The sequence below is a fragment of the Pongo abelii genome, chromosome 1 (genome assembly GCF_028885655.2).
Source record: "Pongo abelii isolate AG06213 chromosome 1, NHGRI_mPonAbe1-v2.0_pri, whole genome shotgun sequence".
Lineage (NCBI taxonomy): Eukaryota > Metazoa > Chordata > Mammalia > Primates > Hominidae > Pongo > Pongo abelii.
In genome coordinates, this window is record NC_071985.2 from 25,084,520 (window position 1) to 25,093,065 (window position 8,546).

Consider the following 8,546-nt stretch of genomic DNA (forward strand, 5'->3'; position numbering starts at 1 on the left):
ACCATCATGACCCAAACATCTCCCATTAGACTCCACCTCCAGCACTGGTGATCAAATTTCAGCATGAGGTTTGCAGGGGTCAAATATCTAAACCATAGTACACTCAGTCCTTAGACATTGTCAGCCAGACTTTTACCCTCTAGATGGAACACTGGAGGAGCCTTCCTTGCAGAATCAGATACCAATACAAATGACCTAGAGATACTGACATAAAGAGATTTGTCAAAGAAGTTCTTCAGCCAGACCAGCCTAGTAAAGCCCACATTTGACAAGTCACACCCAACACACTCAGAGTTTCCAATGGACTCTATGGAGACACCACTCAAATACAATGGGCTGAGACTCATTGGGGCATTTGAGAAAAACCTTTACAATGAAAGACAGAGGCCAAAATAAATAAGCAGAAAACAGCAACTTGGAGGAAACAGAGCTTATGAAAAGACAAAAAGGAACCTCAAAAATGGCGTTCTTAGAAATTAAAAAAGATGACAAGATGAATATCCCAAGGGCAAGAAGTTAAAATGGAAGAAATCACTCAGAAATAGAGCCAAAGGCAGAGACAGAAAATAGAAAAAAAAAAAAAAAGAAAACAAAAACACAATCAGTTCAGGAGGTCCAACATCTGAATAAAAAATTTCAATAGAGTTGTTCTCTACTCTCTACATGAAAAAGAAGACATCGACAAAGAAATAATTGAGATATCTCGGGATGGAAAACATGAGTTTCCAGATTGAAAGGGCGCTCTGAACTCTCAGCACAACAGATGAAAATACAAAAATACTCTGTGAAACTTTAGACAACTAAAGAGAAAATCCTACAAGCTTTCAGAAAGAGGAGAAAGAGGGAGAAGGGAGTTTCAACAAAAGTATAAAGAATCAGAAAGACATTGAATTAGCAGCAACACTGGAAATTAGACAATAATGAGGCAGAGAAAGTGTTTTCTAATCCAAAATTTTATAGAGTCAGACTGTAATTGAGTGTGTAGGCAGAATAAAGACATTTTTAGACATGTAAGATCTCAAAACACTTCTCATGCAATCTTTATCAGGGAGATACTAGGTACTAGTACCTACATCAAATAATAGTACCAGTCACCAAAATGAGAGACTCACTGAGAAAGAGAAAGACAATGGATACGGGACACAGGGGATCAAAAACAAGGGAGGCAAAGGGAATTTCTAGGATAATGGTGAAGGAAACCCTTAAGATGGCAGCTGTGCAGTAGGCATAGAGCATAACTAGCCCAGCCTGGAGCAAGTCAGAAGGTTCTGGAATCATCAAGAAGATGAAATTGTTGGAAATACCTAATGTGTTTAAGTACTGAAGGCAGATTTATATCTTGGGAGCAAGTTAGGGGAATAAATTAGTAGTAAGTACAAAGAAAGCTAACCACCAAACAAAAAAGGCAAATGTTTAACTTTTTTTTAATCAGTTGGAATAGCTTTTTGTTGTCATCATTGTTGTTGTTTTTATTTTTTAAATTTTTATTTCAATAGTTTTGTGGGAAGAGGTGGTGTTTGGTGCATGGAAAAGTTCTTTAGTAGTGATTTCTGAGATTTTGGTCCACCCTTCATCCGAGCAGCGTACACTGTACCCAATATGTAGTTTTTATCCTTCACCTCCCTCCCACCCTTCCCTGCAAGCTCCTGCTTATAAGTGAGAACATAGGATGTTTGGTTTTCCATTCCTGAGTTACTTCACTTAGAATAATGGTCTCCAATTCCATCCAGGTTGCTTTGAATGCCATTATTTTGTTCCTTTTTATGGCTAAGTAGTATTTCATGGTATATGTATACACCACATTTTCTTTATCCATTTGTTGGTTGATGGGCACTTAGGCAGGTTCCGTATTTTTATAATTCTGAATTATGCTGCTATAAACCTGCATGTACAAGTGTCTTTTTCATATAATGACTTATTTTCCTCTGGGTAGATACCTAGTAGTGGGATTGCTGGATCAAACAATAGTTCTACAATACTTTTAGTTCTTCAAAAAATCTCCATACTGTTTTCCACAGTGGTTGTACTAGTTTACATTCCCACCAGCAGTATAAAAGTGTTTCCCTTTCACCACTTCCATGCCAATATCTGTTATTTTTTTTATTTTTAAATCATGGCCATTCTTGCAGGAGTAAGATGGTGTTGCATTCTGATTTTGATTTGTATTTCCCTGATAATTACAGTTGTTGAGCATTTTTTCATGTTGGGCATTAGTATATATATTTTTTTTTTTTGAGAATTGTCTATTAATGTCCTTTGCCCACTTTTTGATGGGATTATTTGGTTTATTTCTTGCTGATTTGCTTGAGTTCCTTGTAGATTCTGGATATTAGTCCTTTCTCAGATGCACAGTTTGTCAATATTTTCTCCCACTCTGTGAGTTGTCTGTTTACTCTGTTGATTATTTCTTTTGCTGTGTAGCAGCTTTCTAGTTTAATTAGGTCCCATCGATTTATCTTTGTTTTCATTGCATTTGCTTTTGGGTTCATGAAGTCCTTGCCTAAGCCATTACCTAGAAGAGTTTTTCCAATATTGTCATATAGAATTTTTGTGACTTCAGATGTTAGATTTAAGTCTTTATCCATCTTAAGTTGATTTTTGTATAAGGTAAGAAATGAGGATCCAGTTTCATTCCTCTACATGTGGCTTGCCAATTATCCCAGCACCATTTGTTGAATAGGATGTCTTTTGTCCCACTTTATGTTTCTGTTTGCTTTGCTGAAGATCAGTTGGCTGTATTTGGCTTTATTTCTGGGTTCTCTTTTCTGTTCCATTGGTCTACACACCCATTTTTATACCAGTACCATGTAGTTTCAGTAACAATAGCTTTGTAGTATAGTTTGAAGTCAGGTAATGTGTGATGCCTCTCGATTTGTTTTTGAGTTTTGTGGGTTTGTTTGTTTGCTTGCTTACTTACTCTTGTTTTCACTATGTGGGCTCTAGAAAAGGCAAATATTACCTTCAGAAAAAACAAAAGACTTTAAAGGAAAGAAATAGTAATCATAGTATACTACATGGCTCAGTTGTGAACAGCATTTACATAGGTCATAAGAATGCAAACACTGAATGTTTACTAACCACATGTGAAAGTGAAGTGTATAAAGAAAATTGAATCCCTCTCTTCCTTAGTGGGAAATAAGTAGATTATTCCTACTACCAAAAAAGTCAAGAAAGAGCAAGACAAGCATGTTATTTAGAGATATGTAGGTAAATTCCAAAAAATTATAAGTACTTCTGAAGGGCAGGAAATGGAGGGCAAAGTTGGGAATGGAAGGGGGACTCCCATCAAGCTCTTCACTTTTACTATTTGACTCTTTAAACTATGTACATACATAACTTTTTTTTAAAAGGAACTATTTTTAAAGTAAAAAGAAAGTTTATGGATACTCCCATGTATATTTACTGTCTCTTGGCTGAGAAAGAACATGATAAAAGCCACACTTTAAAATATATTTGAACTTCCTTACTCAGAGTAGCATTTACATACATTAGAAAAATAGTAGATTCATGTAAGTACAAAACACGTAATTGATTCATTCCTAAGCAGTGCTCAGTACATGTATGGATTTCCTCTCCCCATAAGGTTTAGTAGTTAAGAGACTTAACCTACCTAAGCCTCAGTTTCCCATAAATGTTACCAAGAATGGATGCAGTTGTTCGTCTGCTCTTTGGATGCTGTAAGATCCATATCTTTTTAATAAAGTTCCCTTTTATATGTACTAGCTTGAGTGGGTATCTAATTGTTGCACCCAAACATGCCCTGAGAAAAACAGTGAAGATATATACACTACTCAAAGTTTCCCAGTTGGTAAGTAATAGAGACATGATTTGAAACTAGTACAAAGGCTATTCTACTTTGCTACACATTCATAGATCTTCGTAATTTTTCTTCAGTGACTTTTTTTTTTTTTCTTCACAAAAAGCACTTTTTATTTGAGGCAAAGAGAAGTCTTGCTGAAAGGATTACATTTCCAAGCAGTCAAAACTCAACTGTTAGTGGCACTATTTTGACCTGGTAGATTTTGCTTCTCTTTGGTCAGAAAAGGGTATTCAGGTTGTACTTTCCCCAGCTGGGCAAAAAGAAGGGCAAAGCAAAGCTACTCTATTGACAGGGCTCTTCAGATCCAACATCAAGCTAGACACACCCTCTCTGGCCACTCTACAGGTTGCTGTCCCACTGCTGAGTGACACAGGCCATACTACCTTTGCAAGGAGAAAAAAAATGAGGCAGGAAACATGGTATAGGTCACTTGGGGACAAGCAGGCATCCACAGCTTCAAATCTCCTCATGGAAGGGGTAATCCTTGTGGGAGGCACAGCTCACCAAGGCACAGACCCTTCAGTTTCTGTTGTAACTGAATAAGGTGGTCATATCCTGGCTGTTCAGTTCAAAGTTGAAGACCTTAAAGTTCTCAGCAATGCATTCTGGTGCCGCAGACTTGGGGATCACCATCAAGTTCCTCTGCATGGGGAACCAGATCAGAACCTGGGCTGTAGTTTTATTATGTTTGGCTGTGATCGCCTTGATCCTGGGATCTTCCAGGAGGGAAGAGTCCTCAGGCTTGGCCCAGGGCCTGTCGGGAGAGCTGAAGGGGCTGTAGGCAGTCACCATGATGCCTTTGGACTGGCAGTACTGGATTAACTTCTCCTGAGTGAGGTACGGGTGGCACTCAATCTGATTAACCGCCTACTTATACTTTAAGTCAGGTTTGTTTAAGATCCTCTCAACCTGGAGATGGTTGAAGTTGGAGATGCCAATAGCTTTCACCAGCCCTTCATCCACCAGCTCTTCCATGCCCGCCCATGTGTCCAGAATGTTGGTGTTACTAGGAACCACATTACCCGGCTCATCCAATGGGAAAAATTCCTTCCCGGGCTTGAAGCTGGTTGGCCACCGAATAAGGTAGAGGTCCAGGTAGTGCAGCTTCAGGTCAATGAGCATCTTCTGGCAGGCTCCTTTCACCAGGCCCTTCTCATGGTATGCTCACCACAGCTTCCTGGAGATGAAGAGCTCCTCACACTTCACCACCTGCTCCCTGAGCTTCTCCTGAATGGCCACCCCCACCTCATTCTCATTCTGGTACATGTGGGCACAGTCAATGTGGCAGTACCCAACGTCAATGGCCACCTTCACAGCCTCAGTTACCTAGCCCGGAGAGGAATTCCAGGTGCCTAGCCCCAGGATCGGCATCTTGGCGCCATTGTTGAGCACAAGGTGGCTGGCCGTGGCTGCTGCACTCTCCAGACCCCCACCCAGAACCATGTACCTCAGTGACTCTTTAAGCAACTTAATAATATTAAAATAGTTATGTATTTAAGAATGCCTGGTCTAATCAGCAATGAAATACTTACTGTGACAGTGGAGCCACTTAATAGATTTGGATTTGCGAAGCCAGTAAGTGGGAGGTTGCTTATTTTCTAGTAGGTACCTGATGTGAAGCAGTGGGTCCTTTTATTATGGCCACAGGGACCTACCTGATTTTCCCAACTATGGATAGGTAGAGAGACTGAAGTAGCATATAGTCTAGTCTACATGCATTTTATATATAAATATACTATTAAAATGTCAAAAATAAACTATATATTTTCTAATTAGAACACATAAAAAATGGATTCATATGTGTAATCCCAACACCTTGGGAGGCTGAGGTGGGAGGATCCTTGGGCCCAGGAGTTCAAGACCAGCCTGGGCAACACTATGAGACCCTGTCTCTATAAATGTATAATGCTTTTTTTAAAAGAACATATGAAAAAGGGAAATACCATTTACAAAAAAAGATGGAAGGAACTACAAAGCATCTAAATGCAAGTGAATTACCTTCCTAGTTAATAAGGCCTCACTTGTAGCTACCTCTCCTTTACCTTTTTATCACACATTTCCTACCCTGGGAAAAGGTAGGGAGACTACTCCCTTCACAAAGGAAACATGGAAAAAAGACAAACAGCTCCCCAAGAATTAGTTTCTCATGCTTGAGTTCTGATATGGGGTGTTATATTTTCACACAAAGAGCCCTGCTGAATTCCTGACTCTGGGTTAATTTGCTGAACTACTATTACCTAGTTCCACTTAATCTCATTCTAATTTTCCTTATTCTGCCTTAGAAAAGGACTTTTCTTGGACTTCCTCGTATTGATAAGCTAAGTGTCAATAACTTCCAGCCTTATGAAGATCTCCGAGTAGCACACTGCCTAAATTCCAGCTTAGAGTTCCACAGCAAAGGCAGGGGCTGAGCTTGGCTTTTCCTCTATGCCTAGTCAGACCCATTTTCATCCATCTCCAAAAAAAGGCTGTACCTTGCACCTTGTGTTTTAAGCCCCCACTTCCTACATACTCTCTTCCTGAAGGAGTAGTAACTAAGAGAAAAGGAAGATTGAATGAAAATAATGAAAATAGAGAATGGAAAAACAATAAAGAAAATCAACAAAACCATAAGCTGGTTCTTTGAAAAGATCAACAAAATTAACAAATCTTTGATGATACTGACTAAAAATTCGAGAGAAAAGACTCAAGTTACTAAAATACAAAACGATGCTGGGAACATTACTACTGATATTACAGAAGTAAAGAGGATTACAAGGCAGTATTATGAACAATTGTATGTCAATAATTTTTATTATTGATTCAATCTACTTAATAGTTATAGGTCTAGTAAAATTTTCCATTTCTTTATTAGTCAGTTTTGGTAGATTATGTGTTTCTAGGACTTGCTCATTTCATCTAGGTTATTCAATGTGTTGCACTCCAGTCTAGGCAACAGGGCAAGACCCTGTCTTAACAACAACAACAACAACAAAAAACCAACTTAGAAATAAATTTAACCAAGGAAGCAAAAAACTTGTACACTGAAAACTATGAAACATTGCTGGAAGATATAAATAAATGAAAAGACATCCTTTGTTCATGGATTGGCAGACTTAACATTGTTAAGATGACAAGACTACCCAAAGTAATCTACAGCTTGAATACAATCACTATTAAAATCCCAACAGCATTTTTTGGGGCAGAAATATTGAAAAAAAAAAAAACCCTATCCTAAAATTCATCAAGGGATCAATCTCCAATAATCTTCTAACAGGATTGCTGTAGACTCAATTAGATCAGGGGTGTAGTAGTGAATTCTTTTTTTTTTTTTTTTTTTTTTTTTTGAGATGGAGTTTCACTCTGTCACCCAGGCTGAAGTGCAGTAGCATGATCTCAGCTCACTGAAACCTCCACCTCCCAGATTCAAGTGATTCTCATCCCTCAACCTCCCGAAGAGCTGGGACTACAGGCGTGCGCCACCTTGCCCAGCTAAGTTTTGTATTTTTAGTAGAGACAGGGTTTCACCATGTTGACTAGGCTGGTCTCAAACTCCTGACCTCAGGTGATTCACCCGCCTCAGCCTCCCAAAGTGCTGGGATTACAGGCATAAGCCACCACACTGGGCTGTGAATTCTTATAATTCTATGTTGCCTTGGCATCCATTTTAAATATAAGTTGGACTTCCTTATACCAGAAGTAGAGTTTAGTTGCCTTTGACACAATTTCTAGCTCTCCACCTCCTAGTTCTGCAGTGTGGTTAATCCAGATATCTTCCTTATACAACTACCTCCTGGTGACCACCTCCCTATAAGACAACTAGAGGTAACCTACTTGACTTGCCCTGCTGACCCCCACATCTTGCATTGTCTGTGCAGATATGCTGCAGTGACCACCTCTCAGTCACAGCATGACCCCATGGAACTCATGCCTGCTTGCTTTAAACCCACCAGTTAGAACTCCCTGTGGAAAACCTGCTTGGGCAATCTCCTGGACACCAAAAAAGGCTTTGGCCCTCAGGTCCCTCCCTCACCCTCTCTCTTTTGCTTTCCACCCTCTGGTTGCCCCTGCAGGTCCCAGTCAGCGCCCCTCTTCCTGTTGGACCTGCTTGGGGTTTTTTTGTTTGTTTGTTTTTGAGATTAAGTCTCACCCTGTCCCCCAGGCTGGAATGCAGTGATGTGATCTCACCTCACTGCAACCTCTGCCTCCTACATTCAAGCGATGGTCATGCCTCAGCCTCCCAAGTAGCTGGGATTACAGGCGCCCAGCACCATGCCCGGTTAATTTTTTGTATTTTTAGCAGAGATGGGGTTTCATCATGTTGGCCAGGCTGGTCTCCAACTCCTGACCTCAAGTGATCCGTCCACCTCAGCCTCCCAAAGTGCTGGGATTACAGGCATGAGCCACCCTGCCTGGCCCCTGCTGGTTTTATGATGCCCTCTTCTCTCTGCGATCTTTAAGTAATTAAAAAACTGCTTCTGTTATTTCATGTGTTTTGCTGTGCCACCTCCTCCGTGTCTCACCTGGCTGACATACCTGATCCTAGCTCTCCTCAGGGCAGGCCTCTCCTAGAGAGTGACAATCTTGCATTAGGGCCACTCTCAAAAGAGAGACCTCAAAACCCAATGAGAAGAAAATACAACAAGAGGTTTTCGAGGAATTTGATGGATTAACCCAAAGTTTACAGAGAAGTGCAAGGGACCAAGAATAGCCAAGACACAATCAAAGGAGAATAAGACAAGAGGCC

At 40.1% G+C, this 8,546-nt stretch overlaps 1 pseudogene; it reads right to left on the reverse strand.

Annotated features, from left to right (window-relative positions):
* Positions 1 to 4,191: 4,191 nt before the first annotated feature.
* LOC134760256 (aldo-keto reductase family 1 member B1-like) lies at positions 4,192 to 5,346 on the reverse strand (annotated as a pseudogene).
* Between the last annotated feature and the right edge of the window lie 3,200 nt (positions 5,347 to 8,546).